The sequence below is a fragment of the Panthera leo genome, chromosome A1 (genome assembly GCF_018350215.1).
Source record: "Panthera leo isolate Ple1 chromosome A1, P.leo_Ple1_pat1.1, whole genome shotgun sequence".
NCBI classification, from domain to species: domain Eukaryota; kingdom Metazoa; phylum Chordata; class Mammalia; order Carnivora; family Felidae; genus Panthera; species Panthera leo.
The window spans coordinates 169,358,903-169,380,574 of NC_056679.1; the positions used below are offsets into that span (position 1 = coordinate 169,358,903).

The 21,672-nt window shown below is 41.5% G+C and overlaps 1 long non-coding RNA gene across 2 annotated transcripts in view; it reads left to right on the forward strand.

Moving 5' to 3' along the window:
• The window catches only part of LOC122223875, a 32,041-nt gene extending 14,511 nt beyond the window's left edge, over positions 1-17,530 (forward strand). The window contains exons 3-4 of one of the 2 annotated variants that reach the window (XR_006204540.1): positions 11,384-11,438; positions 17,323-17,530. This is a non-coding gene — a long non-coding RNA (uncharacterized LOC122223875). The remainder of the gene's footprint in view (positions 1-11,383; positions 11,439-17,322) is intronic. The other variant, XR_006204545.1, reaches the window with a different exon arrangement.
• Positions 17,531-21,672: the final 4,142 nt, after the last annotated feature.

A 21,672-nucleotide genomic window follows, 5' to 3' on the forward strand; every position in this document is an offset into this window, starting at 1 on the left:
TGTCAAGGTCTCTCATGCTCTCATGTCTCGCATAAACACTAAAGGATACAGCTTCCTCTACAACTCTCGGCTAGCACAATACCAGGGGCTCCTCTGTAAGAATCCACGGGTCACTCTTGAAACAGTGTGGACGCTGAACCCCACAAGTTTCTTACCTTCTGAGGAAATACTAAAGCTCTTCGAGGCCATCTGGCTTCCAAAAGAATAAAGAGGTGGACATAGCTCCCTCCCTTACTGTGGCTCTGATGCCCCCAGAAGAAAAAGAAAACAATTGGGCTGAGGTCAAAGGTGCCACCCAGACCAAGACCCAGTTGAGCTTACTGGCCACAATCCATAGCAATAATGGGCCTGAGTTTGTGGCAGACATTACTGCTTACCCACCTCAAAGCTCAGGGAAAGTAGAGAAGATGAATCGCACTCTTAAGGGAACCTTAGCCAATCTGTCAGGAAACAGACCTCCCGTGGCCGGGACTGTTGCCCCGGCCATTGCACACCAGGAACTCAAGGTTTCTCCCCTTTTAAACTAAGATATGGGAGGCCCCCCTCCATGTCTAGGGAGCCTCCCAGGGAACCTACACCAAATAGGGGATAAGGGAATAAGAGAACAACTTCACCCTAAGTTACAATGATATACCATAGAGAGGGCCCCAATCTCTTTAGGATCCCCCATACACCCCTTCTCACCAGGAAACTCAGTCTGGGTCAAATATTGGAAAAAAAGACCCTCTCAAACCACAGTAGACTGGGCCTCATACTGTTATTCCGACCACCCCTACTGCCCTCAAGGTCACAGGTATCATTCCATGGGTCCACCACTCCAGAGTCAAAAGGGCCAATCCTGAGGAGCCCCAGACTTGAAAGACTGACCCAAGTCCGATGAACCTGCTCAAAGTGACCTTCCAGAGAGTCCTGGATTCTTAGGATCTTCAGCTCTTCTCTGGCCACATCCCGGAGGCTGGCTGGTCTATGCACAGCAGAAGCTTGAGGAGATCGCCAAAAACACTGTCACAAACGGGGCTATGGCCCAAGTGTTGGCCCTGCAAGGTTATTGGCCCATAATAAATAAAGATGATGCCCTCTAAAACAGCCTAGATCTGTTTAAAGGAGCATCAAAGGGGGGGAAGATAGGGAAAAATTATGTTATAAGATGGCTGACAGGGCTGACAGGGAAATTCCAGTCCCTGCCCCAAGACTCCCCTTCCGGGTTCTTCTTCCTGCCCCACTTGCCAGGAGCGCCAAATAACTACTGATGCGGAATGCGGAAGTAACAGACTCTAGATTGTCCCCCATGCTTGCGCTGGGGACTCAGACCTCTGGAGAGTGATTTCCTCTGAGCCCGTAGGTGTGAAATAAACCTCCTGCCTTCCAAGATCTCCCAGTGCCACTTGGTTCTTCCACTGGGTGATCCAGACCAGGTTCTGTAGCACAATCAGACACTCAGGAGAGCATGTGGTTGGTCTCCACAGGACACCTGAGCTCACTTTGTTTTGTATGGTGGGTTTCAGGAGAAGCCAATTCACATTAATGTAAGAAAGTCATTCGTCACCAATTATCGGTAGCCTCACTGCATTTAACATTTGAGAATAAGTTTGTGACTATTTTCCAGGAGGCAGAATCATGTACTACAGAGTCTCCATGATAGAAACCACATGAATAGATACTAATGTAATTGTCCAACACCTAGAGGTATCATCATGCTTGGCCTCATCCAGGGCTCGATGTCTCTCACAATATTATTTCAGTAGAGGTAGCATGGATGGGCTAGGATGGGAAGGGGCCTAGAGCTTATCTGGTTCTATCTTCTTATTTTACATCTGAAGAAACTGAATTCCATAAAAGGTGTCTATGGGCTGACAATTCAGATAATTCACATGTGCTGCTTACCACACTACTTAACACATATGTATTCAATAAATATTAGCCATTATTAGTATGCTGGTCTGTAATTTGCTTTCTCTTGAAACATACATGCTTAAAATATATAAATCGTGTGATGAGGGAGCGTGGGGCTGAGGACAAAATGCAAGATAGTGCACCTCCCACCCAGGTGGGGTATGTGTGATATTCTTCAGGCACTCCTGGCTGCCCAAGGACAAGGGAGAAGAAAGAAAACAAATGGCTAACTCATAATCACAGTCATCAGGACATGGGTCTCCATCAGTTTGCAAATATCTTAGTAAATTACAAGAAAAAGGCAATCTTACCAATAGCCTAATCTCCAGAAACCTATAGACTCAGTTTCCTGGAGACCCGACATCACTGTGCCTCCATAGTGATATGGGGAACAAAGGCAAGAAGGAAATGACAGGTAAAATTAAATTTCCTTATAACCTGCTGCCCATTGACAAATACTTGAGGCAAATACAGAGTATAACATTTCTCCAGGAAGCCCCTACCCTCCTAATGTTAATGATTTGCTAGATGGAAAAAACAACCTTAGCTTGACAATACCAAGGCCTCAGGTATCTTAGGAGTCTTCTTTAGTATATCAAAGTCCCTAGGAAGGCCTCCCTTTTGACTTCACCTCCCTAACTCCATAGTATATAAGGAGCCACTCTTCACAATCTCAGTGCAGCTCTTTCTGCCCCCAGGGGCCCGTTCCCATTCTTTAATAAAATCACCTTTTTGCACCAAAGATGTCTTCAAGAATTCTTTCTTGGCTATGGGCTCCAGACCCCACCATCACCCCCAGAAACCTCATCATCATGAACTTCTTTTAGATCTATTCAGTAATATGGATGTATTACTATTTTTTTTTTAATTTTTTTTTTAACGTTTATTTATTTTTGAGACAGAGCATGAACGGGGGAGGGTCACAGAGAGAGGGAGACACAGAATCTGAAACAGGCTCCAGGCTCTGAGCCGTCAGCACAGAGCCCGACGCGGGGCTCGAACCCACCGACCGCGAGATCGTGACCTGAGCCGAAGTCGGACGCCTAACCGACCAAGCCACCCAGGTGCCCCGTATTACTATTTTTTAAGTAGCTATCAAATGATGGACAGTTAGGTTATGGCTAATGCTTTTTCCCTTTCAACCAATGTACAACAAACAGCCTTAAATACGTATCTTTCCAAACACATGTATTGTTTCTGTAGGCTCGAGCTGAGAAGTGGGATTGCTGATTGTGTATATTAAATTTTAAAAACTACTGCCAATATTTTTCTAGGGCTATTTTACTAATCTCTACTCTATCAGCCACATATAGGAAGATTTCCCCAAAGCCTTGCCTGCACTGCACTGATCAGCCATTTAAATTGGAAGGTTAAAACAAATTGTATTATCATTTTAATTTGCATTTTTATTATTAAGATAGAGACTCTTTCCATGGGAGTGCAAACATTTACTTTTTTCTGTGTATTGCCTACCATATTCTTTGCTTATTTTTCTATGGAGTGCCTTTTTCTTCTTGATTTGTAGAAGTGATTTATTCAACAAATTCTAATTGAGTGTCTGTATGTACCATTTGTTGTTCTTGCACTAAGGATGTAACAGTGAACAATGGCTACCATTTATGGAACATTTACTATAAACCAAGGACAACCTAAGTGATTCTCACAAAAATGCTATGAGCTGAGTACTGTTGCTATCCCCTTTGGGCCATTAAAGCTGAGATATTCCGAGAGGTTACATGACATGTCTGGTGTCATGTAGTTTGTAAACGGCAGAGCCAGAACAGTAACCCAAGTTTGGTTAACTGTCTTCAGGATACTAGGAACTCCAGATGACGACAGACCCAAGGACACTGCCAGAGGGAAGCTGGCCTGGGAGACAAAGCTCCACCCAGCAAGCACCTCATTTTGAAATGCATGCTAAGAACCATTGGGCAGTAATGCTGAGGATGGCCCCATTAAGAACATGAACGCTTCATTACAAGGGTCACAAATATTTCCTCCCAGTTCTGATGCTTGAAAAGGGTTTTTCTGGAGGTTTTGAAAAATGTTGGTACAGATGGAACTAAAAAAATTATGTCATCATATGTTATTTTCCTTTATGGTTTCTGGATTTTGTTTCTTATTTATTAGAAATGTATCTCCCAAATCCAGATTTTAAAAATTATCTCATATTTCATTTTAATACTTTATGACTTTGATTTTTATTCTTAGATATTTAATTCATATGGCATTTATTTTGGGGCTGACTGTAACCTTAGATAATCCAAATAAACCTTTCTCTAACTAGAAACGAACTTCATCTCATTCACTGCCTCTATTACTTGTTGTTAATTTATGTGCTGCTTAAAGGATTTCAGGTTGAGAGAAGGATATACAAAGGGATTGATAAAAATTCTACATGAAAGGATTTTGATATTTCAGTGCTTTTGAGAAGATTTTAAAGTGCCTTTGTATAGTTGGGCACACTAGTGAGCAAATGTGGACAAGTCTCACAATCAGCAACAGGCTAATTTCTTCTTAGGCCAATATGATGGAAGAGAAAGAATTGGGACTTTGGGATCAGACAACCTGAGTTGTCCTGGTTACATTACTTATCAGCCCAATGACTTTTAGCAATTACTAAACCTCTATGAAATTCAATTGCCTTGTCTGCAAAAATGGGGTAGGAGATATCTAACTTATAAAATATCCACCTTATAAGATTAAGATAATGTGTGTGTGGCGGGGGGGGTGGGGTGGGGGGAAGGGAGATCCATTCAGTACTTGACCAATAACAGGTTCTCAATAAATATCAGTTTTAGTTACGTTTACTGTATTTATTGTCATGTTACATGTGATTCAGTATTTTGTCTCCTAATCCACCAGATGTCCTTATACATTAGAGAACATCAGCAATTACACAGTTAATCAAATAAATGTTTTCATACATATATTTCTCACTTAAGTGATGACAAAAATCAATAAAAGCTTAAAAGTTCTGGTGCTGTGAACAATTAGCCTAGTTGACACGCATGTAACAAATGTAAGGGAGGAACCCATTAGAAGAGGGGCATCAGCTAAGTGGTGAAGGAAAGAAACAAAGACCTTAGAGGAATGAAACACATTCTAGATCCTATTGTTAATTTCTAAAGTAACTCCCAGAGGTCCATACAAGAGCTAAATGCAAAAGACCACATTCCAGGCACTCAACAGATTGTACCTAATGGTGGGAGACTAGATTATATGTCATCTAAATGCAAATAATCAGAGTACATTTAAGGAGAAAAGGGGTTTCACTTTCACCCACTATAGAATAACGGAAACCAGATTTACTCTCCTACATGAAACAAACAAATAAAAAGGGGACAAAATGATAGTTTGCAGGATACTGGATACAAGACAACAAAGGACAGTAACACGTGAGAGATGGGACGCAAATAGGTGAGCTCTATAATTGCCCCAGCTTCCTGCCTTCAGGGTGTTTTCAGGCCTTGGTCAGGGAGAGGAAACCCATTTGGATTCTCGTGGCTTCCTGGAGTTGAAGAGATGGAGGTGGGTATCCAGAGACATCAAGGCCACTAACTGGTCAGTGGACCGAGATTGCTTCACAGAGCAAAACTGTAGTGATATGCAGAGAATCTGCCTCAGTTGAAGTCTGGGCAGAGCATGTGTGTGCAAAACTACTTGATGTAAGAGAAAGAAACATTAAAAAGACAAGTGGCAACTGCCTGGTACTCACACAGGGCTGGGAATAGTGTCTGTTCTAACCAGCCAAATTGGAAAACCTCATGGTTTTCATAACGGAACTAAAGACAGTACACAGAAAATCTTACCTCAGTGGTAGAAAGCAAATATCCTTAGATTGAACAGTATTCTAGTTCTAATATTAAATATTAAATATCTAACATTTCATCCAGATTAATAGATATCTAATATCTATATTAAGTATTAAAAATATTAAAAGCAAGATATTAAAGGGCCAAACTATTTCCAAATAACTACATTCCAGAGTAAAGCTTAAGTGTATTTATAGGCTTACAAAAATATCCAGCACCTAAAAAGGTAAAATTCATAAGAGCTTGCATATATAAAAAAGTACCAGGCATGCAAAGAAATAGAAAAATATGAACCATAATAAGGAGAAAATTCAATCCACCTAAACTGACACAGAACAGACAAAGATGTTAGAATTAGCAGATAAGGATATCAAAACATACATAACAGTATTATATATGTTCAAAAAGTTAAGATAGAAAAAGATCCAAATCAAAATTCTAAAGATTATAACTGTAATTGACCAAATGAATCTCAAAGTAAACAGAAGAAAGGACATAATAAAAGATCAGAGCAGAAATCGATAAAATAGAAAACCAAAAGTGATAGAAAAAAAATTGCTGAAATTATAAGCCATTTCTTAGAAAAGATCAATAAAATTGATAAACTTCTAGCCCCATTAATCAGGATTAAAGGAATGTAACCAATGAGTACTAATTATCAATACCAGAAATGAAAGAGAAGGCATCATCATAGATTCTATAGATATTTAAAGAATAATAGGGGAATATTTTAAACAGTTTTATGCCAATAAATTAAGAAACTTAGATAAGACAGACAAATTCCTTGAAAGACAAGGTTTTCCTTTAGCCAAGAAAAAACACATAACTAGTACAGACCCATATTTATTACAGAAATGAAGAAATAGATTCAGTAATTTAAAACCTTCCTCACCCTACCCCTTGTACCTTCAGTTCCAAATGCCTTGACTGGTAAATTCTACTAAATACATAAAGAAGAAATAACACCAATTCTATAAAAACTCTCCCAGTTAACCAAAGAGGAGGTAATTCTTGCCAACTCATTCTATGAGGCCAGCACATGATTTTGATACTAAAACCAAAGACATTGCAAGAAAAGAAAACTGCCAACCCACACCCCTCATGAATATACATGCAAAAATTCTAAACATAATTGTAGCAAATCAAATCCAACAACAGATAAAAAGAATAATACATCAAAATCAAGGGCAGTTTACCCAGGAACGTAGGCTTGGGTTAGCATTCACAAGTCAATGTGTCTTTTTAATGAACTTATTCTGTGTCACCTCAATAAATGCAGAAAAAGTATTTGACAAAATCCAGCATCTATTCTTGATAAAAATTCTTTTAAAAAAAATTAATGTCTATTTTTGAGAGAGAGAGAGAGAGAGAGACAGAGCATGAGCAGGGGAGGGGCAGAGAGAGAGGGAGACGCAGAATGCGAAGCAGCTCCAGGCTCTGAGTTGTCAGCACAGAGCCCAATGCAGGGCCTGAACCCACAGACCGCGAGATCGTGACCTGAGCCAAAGTCAGATGCTCAACTGACTAAGCCATCTGAGCACCCCTATTCTTGATAAAAATTCTTAACAAATAAGGAGCAAAAGAAAGCTTCCTTAGAGGGCATCTATAAAAAAAATCCACAGCTAAGGTGAAAGCTTTCCCCCCAAGATCAAAAACAAGATATCTGCTCTCACCACTCCCATTCAATATCATACTGGAGGTCCTAGCCAGTGCAAGAAAAAAAAAAAATTAAGTATATACTGCATTATTCTATTTATACAAAGTTATAAAAAAAAAATCCACTAATCCATGACAGAAGACAGGTCAGTGATGGCCAGTGACTGCCCAGGATTCTGCCTGAGACCATGTGAAGTAGGAGGGAAGGATTACAAAGGGGCATAAGGAAAATTTAGGGGGTGATGGACATGACAAGTTCATTAACTTGATTGTGGAGACAGTTTCAAAGATGTCTGTGTATGCCAAACTTATAAAATTGTGTTTAAAATATATGCAGTTTACTGTATATCAATTATACCTCAATCAAGCTGTTAAAAAAAATAAAGGGATGGACAGAGAGGAAAAAAAAGAAAGGGTTATAAATTCATGGATGAGTGTATGGGGTAAGCTTTACTGAGGTAGTCTGGATTAGGAAATGCAGAAATGACCTTATTTATTAATGAGCCAGATTGTCTCCCATGTCTAAGTAATTCTCTAATAGGAAGTTAGGTGTATAGGTTTGAACATTATCTTTTTCTAGTCATCAGGGTGCCATTTAGCAGCTCTCTAGAAAACCAGCTATAATTGCAGTAATGCAGTAATTGCTCAGAGAGGAGCCAGTGACTCCCTGGGGACTCAGCAAAGCTCTCAAGACTCAGAGCATCTGACGCTCAGACAGAGGTCTCAGCAACACGCAGAGACAGTGACACAGAATCTTCAACGTCCTGTCCTAGGGAGAACCTGGCCTACCCCCAAAATAGTATCAATTTCCCAGGTTTTCCCCTGTATCCAGGGAACTTTCTAAATCTGCCCACTGGGCAGAATGAGCAAAAGTGAGGGAGGTGGCAACAGCAGTTCTCACTGCTCAACATTTACTGAGCACCTGTTCTGTTCCCAGCTTCTGTGCTCAGAGCTTAGAGCCCAGCCCCTCCTGCACAGGCGCAGGACAGCAGATAAGACTCTCTGCTGTGGCCTCCGAAGAAGAACATACTCTTTACCACAGCTGGCTCTGGGCACTTGGTGAAGTTTTTCTTAGCCAGGTCTTTCTCAAGGTTAAAATATGGAAATAAGCACCAAACTTACCTCTTATCTCAATAAATCTTATCCATTAAACTTGACTTCGTGGCTATTTGTGTGTGTGCATTTTAGATAACATTTCCTGAGTTCTTCCATGAGTCAGACACTGTTCTAAAAACCTTACGTGGATAGGGGCGCCTGGGTGGCTCAGGTGGTTAGGTGTCCGACTTTGGCTCCGGTCATGATCTCGCGGTTGGTGAGTTTGAGCCCCGCGTCAGGCTCTGTGCCGACAGCTCAGAGCCTGGAGGTTCTTTCAGATTCTGTGTCACCCTCTCTCTCTCAAAAAGAAATAAACATTAAAAAAATTTTTAAAAACCTTACATGGATTAACACATGTAATCCGAGTAATCTTGTGGGGTAGGTGGTATTATTATCTTCATTTAAAGATGAGAAAACTGAAGCATGGAGGGGTTAAGTAACCTGTCCAACTTTTCAGTTAGCAACAAATGATGGAGCCAGGATTTCAACCCTGGTGTTCCAACACATGAGCCCACGCTCAGGGGATCACAACACTAACACGACTGAGTGAGGGCGAAGATATGATTGGCTGTGAGCCAGTCTACTCTTCAAGTGAAAAGCATTCTGTTTTGTGGTCACAGATGACTTAAAATGTTTACTTGTTGGTGACAAGCAGTATCAAGTGAAAGAAACAGAATGGCTCATTGTAAAGCCATTCTGATGGCTTGAAAAACAGCCCACTGCTCAGTGAGTGCCAGCAGTGCCATGTCACCCAGAGGGCCTGGGTTTTCCTCCCTCTCATCTCTGCCCAAACTTTGCTCCTGCAAGGAGTGGGGGCTGCAAGGTCAGGGAGAAAGACAGGCATTGGAGCATCAGCCAGGGGAGAACTGCTGCCCATTGCCCGAAGCTGCCAGACAGTGGAGAGACGGAGCTGAGCTTTGTTCTCTGAGCTCTGAGGGAGAAAGACACAGGAATCAGGTTTTTTGTTTTTAAATTATTTTTAATTTTTTTAATGTGTATTTATTTTGGAGACAGAGAAAGAGAGACAGCATGAGCGAGGGAGGGACAGAGAGAGACAGAGGGGCAGAGAGAGAGGGAGACACAGAACCCGAAGCAGACTCCAGGCTCCGAGCTGTCAGCACAGAGCCCGACGTGGGGCTCCAACTCATGAACCACGAGACCATGACCTGAGCTGAAGTTGGATGCTTAACCTACTGAGCCACCCAGGTGCCCTGGAATCAGATTTTTAAAACATGATAAGAAAGAGGCCTTGGGGTGGAATAGTCAGTTGAGCGTCTGACTTTTGATTTGGGCTCAGGTTATGATCCCAGGGCTGTGGGATGGAGCCCATTATCAGGCTCCATGCTGAGCATGGTACTTGCTTGAGATTCTCTCTCTCTTTCTCTCTCTCTCTTTCTCCCTCTCTCTCTTTCCCTCTGCCCCTCTCCCCCACTCACACTCTCTCCCTAAATAAAAGAAAATAAATTAAAAAACACAATAAGAATGAACTAGAAGGAAATGTTCCAATATTTCAAGAACAAGTATGTCTAGTTGGTAGTGTTAGGGTTATAGGTTTTTCCTTCTCTCTGTATATATTTTCCATATTGTCTAACCAAAACCTATAGTTAATGTAATAACCTTTAAAAAGATAAATGATAGAAAAACATGCGTAAGAATTTTCTGGCAGAACTGCCAAAAGATAGAGTAGGCTAGAAATATCAATAGCAGGGCTTGGGAAACACACATACACACACAGGTGTTTAACCAGGAGGGATAAAGTTTGAAAGGGCCCCATCAGAAATAATGAGATTTCTTTCACAGGACATAATCAAGTATAGGTTAAATGACTTCCTGGTAGGGATACAGAAGAAAAGATTCAAGCGTCTGTTGGGGAGTCTGTCTAGGACCCTGCTACCCAAAATATGGTCCATGAACTGGCAACATAGGCATCTGCGGGGAGTTTTGTTAGAAATGTAGAGTCTCAGGGCACCTGGGCGGCTCAGTCGGTTAAATGTCTGACTCTTGATCTCGGCTTAGGCCATGATCTCAGGGTTCATGAAATCAAGCTCCACAATGGGCTTTATACTAACTGCATGGAGCCTACTTGGAATTCTCTCTCTCCCTCTCTCTCTCTGCTCCTCTCTCATTCATGCATGCTCTTTCTCTCTCCCTCTCTCAAAATAGATAAATAAATATTTTTTAAAAAAGAGAGAGAAAGGGATGTAGAATCTCAGGTCCCCACCCCAAGCCACAAGAATCACCCAAGAAATATTTAAGTGTTTGGCCTGGCTCAAACCTGGGGGATTCATATTCAGTAGTGCCATGTCAGGGGCCGTGTTTAGGAACTCCTGGGCTAGGTGACCTTTCGGAGCCCTTGAAAGCTGAAGACTCTGAGAATCTCAGCTTCCCAACCCCAGTGGGCCATGCCCTAAGAGCCAGTAGCCTGCTTCTACACTAAATGTCAGAATTCTGCCAGCCCCGGCCACCTTGGGCATCCTCTGCTCTTGGGGCATATTTGGGGCTTTCATACTTGCTAGGTGGGATATCCAACCTCTACTCTCCTCACAATGTTTATTGTCTTCTCACCTTGCCCTCTCTCTCTCTGCGTGCCAGCTACTCACTCATTGGCTTACTGATGACTTCCTTTTGTATGCTTAGTTCTAGTTCAGTTCCATCTTAAACCAGCATTGTTGGAGCAGGAGTGAGAGCTATAAGCATAGCTCCAAGGTCTGTGGGAAGGAGGTGTTTAGTTACATCTCCCACCTAGTTCATGACATTGGACCGAGTTACCCTACTGCTCACCAGAGGGTGCTAGGGGTGACCTATAAATATTTGTGTTGCTCCTTAAAGTGCATCAAGTGCTAACCTTTTCTCTCTTTGGTCCATATGACTTTTCTGTGTCTGGTCCTGAGTTCTGATTTATTCCTTTTCTTGGTCTACTGCAGAATCTCTCTAGAACCCAAAGGAAACTAGTCATATTGGAAGACCTATCCTGTGCTGGTAACTTTTATGTTTTATCACATATACTCTTTACCCTCACATTAAGGAGAAGTTATTAATGGTCCTATTTTGAAGATGAGAAAAATCAAGGCCTAGAAAGATTAAAGAATATTTTCAATGTAGTACAACCGGCAAGGGGCAGAAATTTGACCCCAGAACTGCCTGATCCCAAATTTCTATGTTCATCTCATTGTCCCATCCACCATCCTAAGTTCCTGTTGGCAGCAGGGTGGCCTGGGGACCTGCGAGTTCTTGCCAGTCTAGCTCCATAGATTTAGACAATCTTGTGTAACAAGACAGAGACATTTTTGTCTGTTAGAATTCTAAGGCTGGGGGACTGTGAAAGACAAAGCAACCTGGTGGGGCCATGAGGTCACGCATCAGAGTATGGTCTTCAGAAAGCTACAGAGCATGACACAGTGGCTCTAGTGGAAGAGGAGGGGTGGAATGACTAGGGAACAGGAAGCTGGCAGGTGGTTACACCCTTCTTGGAGTTTATTATCTATCTGTCTCACTGATGAGAAATTGTAGGGAGATAGGAATTTCGTCTTTTTGTAACTGTTGTATCCAAAGCACTTATGACAGCAACTAAAACACAGTAGGTACTCAAGAAATGAGTGGATGTGATTGCCCCTTGCCCTCCACAAATATTCAATAAAACTACAAAAATTATGATAGAACTCTGTGTGATTGGATTTCATGTGAGTTGATGAGGGATAAGGTTTGCACCCAAGTTAGATCCATGGTTTGGTGAGGATCGATGCAGGAGTGGAGTCAGAGAGAGCCATCAAAAATAAGCCTGGAAAAGTATAGTAGTTGTGGGCCCTCAATAATCCCTAGTTGTGAGGGTGGATATTTGAGGAAAGTTTACCTAAATCTCAGAGGGTAGAAAAATCCCCAAGTGACTCATGAGAGACCTCAAACAGACATGACAACTATATTCTTCCTAATTTTTAAATACCAACCGACATCCTCACCCTACATGTATATTGGACAAATAACAAGTTTCCAATATGGGACAGAAGCAATTTTCTCTTGGGCACTAGGTCTCAGATTCCCTCTTGTCCCAAATGATGCCCATTCCTCAGAAAGACTAATTTAGTTCAGTGGCTACGTAACTCTGGTTCATAGCCATAGGGTCTTGTACTCAAATCAATGTTTTCCTTCTTATATCCTTTAAAATAGGTACACAGTGATGACAAGCAATAGCAATGTTAATGAGATTAGGTGTAAATGATTAACTACTTCGGACTATTACTACGGTTATTGTGATTTGCATAGCTCTACTGTTGATGTCCAGCAATTAAGAGATTCAAACTAGATCTTAACCATAAAGTGTGGAGTATTAAGGAAGAAAACCACATACAGGAAAGCAGTAAAGAGCAATGTCTTGAGCCCAAAAAATCCAGGACTATGACATGGACCCGTGTTCTTCTCTGGCTTTTGTCTTGGCTCCCGCCGTCCTCATTGGTGGCCCATCTGCCTCATCTGCTGCCCGTGGCCGGGTTACAAAGTACTGCTAGGGCTCAGGGGCACAAGCTGCAGGTCCCCCATCTTCCATCTTATCTCACAATCATCATGGCACCAGGCTTGCCCCTCCCCCGGCCCGTGAGCTGCCCAAGGCTGGTGTCAACCCCCCTCATACTCTTCACACTTTCTGTGCATACACATAACATGTGCTCAATAAATGTGGCTGACTGAGGAGATATTGGATCACTCTGATTTTTAAAGTCCTGTAGGGCAGCAGTTGTATCACCTAACTTGACTCTAGGTAGGGGAGTCCTCAAGGGATGGTGGAAGCTCTAAATTTCCTTAGTTATGCTTCTGCACAATTTTGGTGCTATAGAGTTTTTCTTTTTCTTTTTTTTTTTTCTGCACCAGAGGTTCTACTGTCACTGAAATTCAGTGAGACCTCAGTGAAAAAACAAGGCTATAGAGACACATTCCAGAGAGGATGAGAAAGACAGTTCCTGACTTTGAAAAAGGAAAAAGAGTCATTATCTTTTTTTTTTCCTTCTTATATCCTTAAAATAGGTACACAGTGATAACAAGCAATAGCAATGTTAATGAGATTAGGTGTAAATGATTAACTGTTATGGACTATTACTACAGTTATTGTGATTTGCATGGCTCTACTGTTGATGTCTAGCAATTAAGAGATTCAAACTAGATCTTAACCATAAGGTGTGGGATATTAAGGAAAAAATCCACATATGGGAAAGCAGTAAAGAGCAACCGAGTTTTTAAATTATGGAGGGTCTTTGAACAGGTGTGCTTGCTGAGGAGCTATGCAGAATTTATATGTGGGGAGCCACAGGGTTCTAGCAAGCATGGTGATGCGGCAGAGGGTCTTGATGATGACAAACAGTAGAGTGCACTAAATACTGTTCCTCCTCTTGCAGGGACAGAAGGGGGAGATTCCTGTCTTCAACCTGCGTCACCCTCATCCTCTATCTCTTGGCACCTTACGGCTACTTTGAAATCCTCTCTTTACAATTTGCTCTTTCCATTCCTGCTGTGCCCCATCCTTTTTCTCATCCACACTATTCTCAGCCCTCTGTTCATTTCTTTCTGTACCTTCCCTCAGAGACCTTATTCACTCTCAAGGGATCAACTGCCGCTTCTGAGCTATTAACTACCAGGTCTTTATTTCTGCCCCTAGTGCCTTTTTCTAGGCAAGGGCACACATTTCCTACTTGATTTTCTACTTCGTTTCCAAATGATGTGTCACTTGGATGCTTCAGGATGCTTCAAATTGAACTCTGTCCAAGCTAGTTCCTTTTCCCAAAGTTTCTCTTTCCAAGTGCAGTCTCACCATTCCCTTAATTCCCAGCTGTGCCTCGCCCTCCATATCTTATCAGTCCCAGAATGGCATGCATTTATTTGATCTTCACACTTCTCTCATCCAGCCCATATATCCAGGCCCATTTGCCACTGCCAGAGTTTGGGAGCTGAGCCCTTTTCTGGACTATTAAAAGAGCCTCCTATTGATGTTCCTGCCCTTAATCTCATACTGCCTCCTTCCATCCTAAAATCTGCTATCATATGAACTTTTTTCGTATACTGCTGGGATTGTTTCATTTCCTTACTCAAAAATTCTTATAGCTCTTAATTCATTGATGAAAGAACAACTCATGCAATCACTCACTGAACAAATATTTATTGAGCACCTAATATGTGCCATGTTGGGATTTGACAGTGAACAAGATAGAAAGGATTCTTGTTCTCATGGCTTTTGATAAGATAGGCAGTAAAACAAGCAAATGAAGAAGATAACCTAGTGCTATGAAGGAAAAGAAGTGTTGTAATGGGTAGAGAGTGAGTTGCTGGATAGAAAGGGAACTAACTGCTTTAACAAGTTGGTCCAGGTAGACTTTTTAGAAGAAATGACTTTGATTAAAGACCTACATAACAAGCAGAACCTCATTATCTGGAGATCTGTGGGGAAAGCATCTGAATAGAGAAAACAGCAAGTACAAAGGTCCTCAGGAGGGAAGGTGAATTATTTGTCATTCTTGGACCTTACCGTGTTGATCCAAGCTAGTTTTTTAGTCTAATCTTATATAACAACTCCACACAGTACTTAGGCTCTGGCCAAATCATCCTTTGTACTGTTCTCCAAACATGCTTTGTGTTCCTGCCTCCATTTTTTTTTTTTCCATTTTTCCCTTTCATGTGGAAAGCCCTCCTCTTTCTTATCTATGACTATTGATAACCAGCAAAACCCAGTTCAGAGGCCCCCACGTCTGTGAAAGCATCACTGATCACCCCCAGCAAAAGTCCACTTTTCTTTATTGAAATCTTATTGCACATGTTGAAACCTCAGGTTTCAATATCTTACTTGCCACATCCAGATAGTGCCTTAGGGGGCTGAATTCCTGGAAAAGGCATGTAATTGAAATACAAAAGATGAATCTGGATTTTGTCATGGAGACTGTGTCATGATAATGCTTATACTCTTGGTCAAGGACCTGATTGCTAGAATATAGAGAAATGTTCTGGAACAATAAATTTGAAGAACTCTGTCTAATAAATCCATATGCTATCTCAGAGTTACTCAAAATTTATTTTTAAGCTCCCCAATAATATATACCCATGTTTTCCACTATATAAAGTATACAAGAAGAGCCAGTCTGGTCAAATCAGGGAAAGGAGACCCAGGAGCCATCTTGCTCAGCTTCTTTGCCCTCTGCAAGGAAGATCTTCCATTTTCACCCAGTTTTTCAACCCCCTAAGCCCCTGAGACCCCTGAGCATGATTCAGTGATGCACAAGCTTACCAAAGTAAAGCATAGGTAAGTCAGTTCATTACCCTCGTATTTTACTTTTCTTTAGAAGAAATGTACTGGAGGCTTTGAGGATGTAGGCATCAGGGAAGGCCATTGCTGTAAGGCTCACAGAAGACAGCTGGCCAGAGTATTCACAGGATAGAGTTTCTGGGATCCTATCTCCATCTTCTATTTTTAGCCAACTTGTCAGTCTCAAATTAGGGGTCATTTATTCCCAGAAACTTCCTCTTACCCCACACCTAGGTTATATTCCTCTGATATGAATTTGTATATCACCTTGCGCTTTCCTAACCACAGCTCCCTATTGCAACGGCTTGTTACACAGTGATTGCAACAGTGGCTCCTCCACTGTTCTGTGATGTAAGCAGCAAGTGTGCCCACCTTGTTCACTCCAGAACTCCCAGTGTCGCCAATACATGGCACAAGGTTGGTGCTCTGATCTGTTGGGTGGATGGATGGATGGATGGATGGATGGATAAAAATAGGAAGGGAGCAACTGAGGGCAAGAGAAGGCAAAGAATAGGGCCTTACCAATCAGAGCCCATGTGCTGGCACCCTGATCCCATGTAGACAGTAAGCAATCTGCTGCAGTGTTGTTAAGAGATGTTGTTGAGCACCTTAGACTGTGGTACCGCATACGTGTTTATCTTTCCTTCTAAATTGTAAGCGTGTTGGGAGGCTCCATCTACAGTTTCTATCCATGACCCTTTAGGGAACGTGCCTAATATCCATACCCTCTTCTTTTAAACAGTCGCCTTTGGTAACTACTCCTGCACCCTTGTCAGCCGGGTGCTGTTAATGGACTGACCAGACTCTCAGCTCCAGGGTGGATGCTAATAGCTTCAAGCCAATCAACATGCTGTTCCCAGCAGCCCATAGTGATTGGTTCAAGAAGAGGTACATAACCCAGAAACAATGACCTGTTGGCAGCTCTTAGTTGAGGCTTCTTCAGAGAAGTTATAAGCACAAAAGTTAGCTCTAGACTGGGTCTGAGTCTCAGTTGCACGACCATCTAGCTGAAAAACCTTGGGAACATTACTTAACCTCTCAGTGTCTCAGTTTTTTTTTTTTTTTTTAATGTTATTTATTTTTGAGAGAGAGAGACAGAGCATGACAGGGGGAGGGGCAGAGAGAGAGGGAGACACAGAATCTGAAGCAGGCTCCAGGCTCTGAGCTGTCAGCACAGAGCCCGATGCAGGGCTCCAACTCACAAACCATGAGATCATGACCTGAGCCAAAGTTGGAGGCTCAGCTGACTGAGCCACCCAGGTGCCCCTGTGTCTCAGCCTTTTCTTGTGTAAAATAGACACAATGAGACTGTAGAAGTATATACAATACAGATATACTCCCATATATATTTGTATCTATTTCTGTACCTGTGTGTATGTATTGCTTAGAAAGGCACTGGAGATGGATATTACTTTGATTGTAGTGAATATTTCACAACATACACATACATCAAATCATTAAGTGGTACATCTTAAGTATATACAATAAGGAAAAAAAGAAAAGAAAGAAAGAAGAGGTACCTAGTGCACAGATCAGTAGACAGTAGCAGCTGTTGTTTCCAATGTTGTCGTTGTTATTATTCCACAGACTATGGTGGTATGCAGATGCCAGGCTTTGGGCTGTAACCCTCCTGCTGCCTCAAGGGAAGCCAGCCAGAGAGTGAGGCAGGCACAGAAAACATTGAAGTCCAACACACAGAGAACTGAATCCAGAGCCATGATTTGAGTCTCTGGACTAAGCCATGCCTGAAACCAGCCTTATCCTTAGACTTTAAAGATGTGAGCTAATGAGTTCCTTTTCTTATTCAAACCACTTAGAGTTGTATTGGCTATTATGTGGAGTGAAAAGATTTCTTATCGGCACACTGTTCTTTGGTGGCTAGTGAATAAATAGCTTTTTGAGGACAAATGTGGGAACCAGGTGATCTTCTATCCTCTGTTAGTCAGTTTTGGGTGTGTTATATCATTTAACTTTCATTATGACCTTTAAGATAGATATGTAGGGTAGGTTTATGCCCTTTGTATGGATGTGCACACTGAGGCTTACAGGGATTAAGTGATTCTCCCAAGACCTAGAGCTAATCAGGGGTGGATCTGAATCATCTATCCTTTGACACCAAGGCCTGTGTTCTTCTGCAACAACCTTTACCCCTCCTGAGGGAGGAAGAACAGATAAGACCTCAAAGGAGAAGTGTTCTTTGTTTAGGTACTTGGAAAAAACTTGGAGTGAAATTCAGTTCTTCCTGATTTTGATACTTCCTCAGTATTATGCAATAAGACTCAATCCCAGGGACAAGTGCTATTTAGCAACCAAATGTTTAGAGAATCAATAATCTAATTTTTAGAAAAAGAATTAATGCCATATTTAAATTTTTAGGCTCAGATCTCATTTTCTTAGAGCTACTTTAAGCCAGCTGAGCATTAAAAATACAAAAGATCATGAAATTAGCATGCAGAAGTTTTTTTTGGTTTTTTTTGTTTGTTTTTTTGTTTTTTTCCTTTCCTTTTTTCCCCTTCCTTCTTTTAACCCCAGGCTCTGGATAGGAGGCAATCCTAATTAGGAAATGATTTCCTTTCAATTAATTGTAGACAGCCACGGTCATACTAAGCGTTATAATCTGCAGCTCAATATTAGTACCTTGGGCCAAAATTTTGTGTTGGCAAATGTTCCTGTGGTGAATTGTGATTGTCCTGTTTTTAATAGTTATTTCCCTCCTGCTCTCTGTAGAATTAACCTCTTGTGAATCCACTTACAAACTGTTAGCAAGAAGTTTTAATTGTGAAGAAAATTATATGAATTCTGTGCTCCTTCATGACACTTACTCCACACACTCAGTTCTCCACCTGGTGATGGAGGGCCCTCATTTGAGAGCAAAGCTTCTCCCCCATACACTGGGTTGAAGGCTGCTAGTAGAAGGAAGGCAGTTTGTGGGAATTCTAACCTTTCCATGAAAAATCCCCAGGATTTATGCCATTACAGTTTAGTGATTCATTATTCCTGCTGCCACTTATAATATTTTCTTTTTTTAAAAGGCACAAGTTACAAACCCTTGATCATGGCTAGTGTAAGTTCTTTACCCCATAGTATCCCTAGTGAAGAAAAGATTATCAAAGTTGGTTTCCGAAATACAAACATCATGAAACAAAACACAATTTTAAAAGTAATAATTTATAAAAAGGAGTATTGATAGGTGCATGTTTTTAAGGATGTGTAATTAATTCTTTCAGCTCACCTTTTCTGATTATGCTTGATGTTAATTTTATCTATGTCTATAGTTTAAAAGAATTGATTTTGCAAGAAAAAGCAACAGAGGATGAAGAAATCTGCCCCTGAAGTTGCTTTGGGGGCATTTATTTGGAGATAAAGTAAATAATACTTTTAGTAACTAGTTAATGTATATGTTTTTACCATCGTCAGAATTCTTCCTTCCTCTAGCGCAAATGAGTGAAAGGGTTATCAACCAGGGACGGTGGCAGTGGAAAGTTGTTGGAGAGGGTTTCTGGGATACTTTATACCATTTTCTTACCTAGAGTTTAGGACAATGAATGTCACTGAAGGCTTTGGAAGAGGGAGACCTGAGGAGTTGTAGGCCTTCCCCTTTCCCTGTTGAAGTTTATACGTGAGGGGTTGCACACTGGATGAAGGAAGTACCATGTTTTGGATGCAATTCTAATGCAGATAAAAAACAGTATGGTTTTATCATAATCCACTATGCATGTTCACCAAAAGCAAGCTTGCTGTGCAAACAGTACAGAAAGGTCTTTGGGCAATCCATCAGGAATGGTCGCTGAAGGTAAATTTGTGAGGTCATGCTCCCTGGACTCTTTCATCAGACCAACTCCTCCGGCTGTCGCACATCCTATGCTTAACAGGCGTCCACATCTCTGTAATATAGCCCTTCTGTCCATCCAGGGTAGGAAGCAGGTTGGATAGTCACACAGCCTTCTTTACTGGATGGTGGGTTGGTTGATCCTTCATGCCCTGCCTTGACTCCCTTTACCTTCTACTCTGGAAGAACTGAGTTTGTCTGCAGAGCAGGGATGGGGTGTGGAAGGGCCTGTAACTGCGTGGCTGATCCCTTCTCTCAGCCAGGCCAATGTTACAAAGAAATCCTTAAACTATTCTTAGTTCCTTACCTCAGATTCATGTAATATAATCTACTGGACACAATCAATTTGTGGTAGGTGTCTCTAGTCTGGTTAATTTGTTCCTATGCCTTGTCTACAGGTATGGGCACACATTTCTAGCCCTCTGGAGAGCTACACATGCCTACCATATCAATTGCTGGCAAATTCTCCATAAAGTCCCTCCTTCACATTGTTTTAACCCCTTCTCCACCCCCATCCCAAGTGTCTGCTTCCTTTATTCCCATACTGTGTTTTCTGGCATCAGGTTCAGTCATTCTCAACACAAGACAGAGTGGAGGGGATACATAGCATATAGACCTCAGAGGGGGAATGGGTCATCAAGTAACCTGAAGCTAATGTATCTTTCCAAAAATCTTATTTTTCACTTTGAAGGTCATACAGACTCTCCCCACCCCAGCAACTACCAGGCTATTTTAGCACACAAGTATATATCTGTCTACATGTCCAGTTAGCACAGTGATGGTCTTTGCATATTTCTGCTGCTATCCTGTATAAGTGTCCCATTTTCTTGCCTGTGTATTTTTTCCCTCCATTAGATTTCACACTCCTAAAAGAAGAGGCCATATCTTCTGTTTCATTTAATACCCTAAACTCTCTACAAAGAGTCTTAATGGATGCTCTTGGCTGCCTGATATGCCTTAACAAATAGCTTTGATTCTGCTGGTGCCCTGGGCTTTTCACAGGAAGCTTGTCACATGGAGGTGCCCCCTTTGACCTTGAGCAAATCTCTAAATCCTAGTCAGCTGTGTATTTTCCTTTCATCATAAAAATGCTGCTGCCAAGGAACTGTGGCCCAGCACAGACTCAGGAATCAGACCCCAAATTTGACCCCACTCTCAATACTGAGAACAAGAAGACCACAAGTCACACCCTGAACACTGGGTTTCTAGCTCTAGGGAAATTGTCTGTAATGAATAGTTCTGCTGACACAGATTCAACCACTCACTTCCTCTGAGAAGAGAATGCTTGCCTGACAGGCTCCTGATGAAATTCTTTTTGTCCCTTTCTTGTATTCTAAAAAATAAAACCAAGGCCATCCGCAGAATAATGACATCAAAATAATACGAGGCTTGTGAATGAGTGTAATGAATGCAGAGAAAATTGCTGGCAATTAAGGCTGAAACATTGTCTCTGTCTTTCTAGGCATAGCAACGCCTTTCCCAAACTGCCTTCTTCCTCCTCCATCCTGCCCAGGTTTTTTGAGGACATTTAGACATTTGGTCATTTTAGCCTTTGCTATGTTTTCCCCTTGTGATTTGTTGAGGAGTTTGTTGTTTGCTCTTTAGTGTTAAAACACCTTTCATGCATTAGGATGTTCAAGGGGGTTGTGAATGATTCCATGGAAGATAATGTTTCAAAAGCTCCTAATTTGACAGATAATGAAGACACTAGGGTGAACCAGTAAACAAAGAGAACAAAACCTAAGCTCAGGGTTTGGGGAAAACCAGCGTTGATACAGAAATCTGAGGTCATTCAATCAGGCACTCAGAAACCCAATATGGGTTATAGTTAGTGTCAGATGATGTGGAACACTGGTCAAGATACAAATGGCATCATGCTTGATGATGGGGGATATTGGGCTGGATGCTTTTATTTGGACTGATTATACTTTGTAACTAAAGTGGCAAATGGTGGACATATTGCTTATCAGATAAGCACTGTTTAAGAAAGTTGGAGACACATTTCTTCTAACTCTGACTTTGTCTTCCGGATTAGGCTCCAGAGCTTCATTTTCTGTTGATCCACTGAAAAGTGATGGATACCCAAAGTTATAATTTCCTTTTTGTTG